Raw genomic sequence first — 680 nt, 5'->3', positions numbered from 1 at the left:
GGTGCCACCTTGCCCCTGTGCCTGTGGGACTCTCTGAGGTTTCTCCATGGAGGGAGAGGACAACCCCCCATTCCTTGCCTTGGGAAGGGGAAATGGAAGCATCATCTTGGACAGCACAAGAGCTACAAAGGACAAGTTGCTGAGCTCAGCTCTGCTGAAGGGAGGAAGGACCTGGGTGGGATATAAACTCAGCGGTGAGGCTAAGCTATGGACATTGAAAGGGAGGTGGCAGGTCCTCCCTGGTGCTGGTGTACCTGTTCCTGTGAGTGTCACTGGCTCTGCAGCCACCCGGGAACATCAGACTGTCCTTGGGTGGGGGGGTGGGTGTGTGGTGGTGTCTTGTGGCTTGAGGCAGAGTGAAAGGGACCTTCAAGAGTAGAGAGGGTCTGGGTCATGGTTTGGGGAGGTGGGTGTTAGAAGTGGGGGGGTCAGACCCTAGTCTGAGACCCTGGTGCATATGGGAAGGGGGTAGCAGGGAACACCCAGTCCTGCTTTGGGGAGGCAGGGTGGGGTTAAGGGGCAGGGGTAGCAATTCAGAGCAGTGCCCTCAGGAAAAGTCTGGGACTGGGGGCAATTCCTGCGAAAACATCGTTCTTCCCAAGAACAACAGAGGGCCCCACACTTTAACTTGACCAGAGCCCACATCCGTGCCACCTTCCCCTCCTCCCGCAGGGGCTGAG

Source organism: Cariama cristata, unplaced genomic scaffold, assembly GCF_000690535.1.
Source record: "Cariama cristata isolate BGI_N322 unplaced genomic scaffold, ASM69053v1 scaffold23896, whole genome shotgun sequence".
NCBI lineage: Eukaryota > Metazoa > Chordata > Aves > Cariamiformes > Cariamidae > Cariama > Cariama cristata.
Note: the sequence above shows the minus strand (reverse complement) of the source record.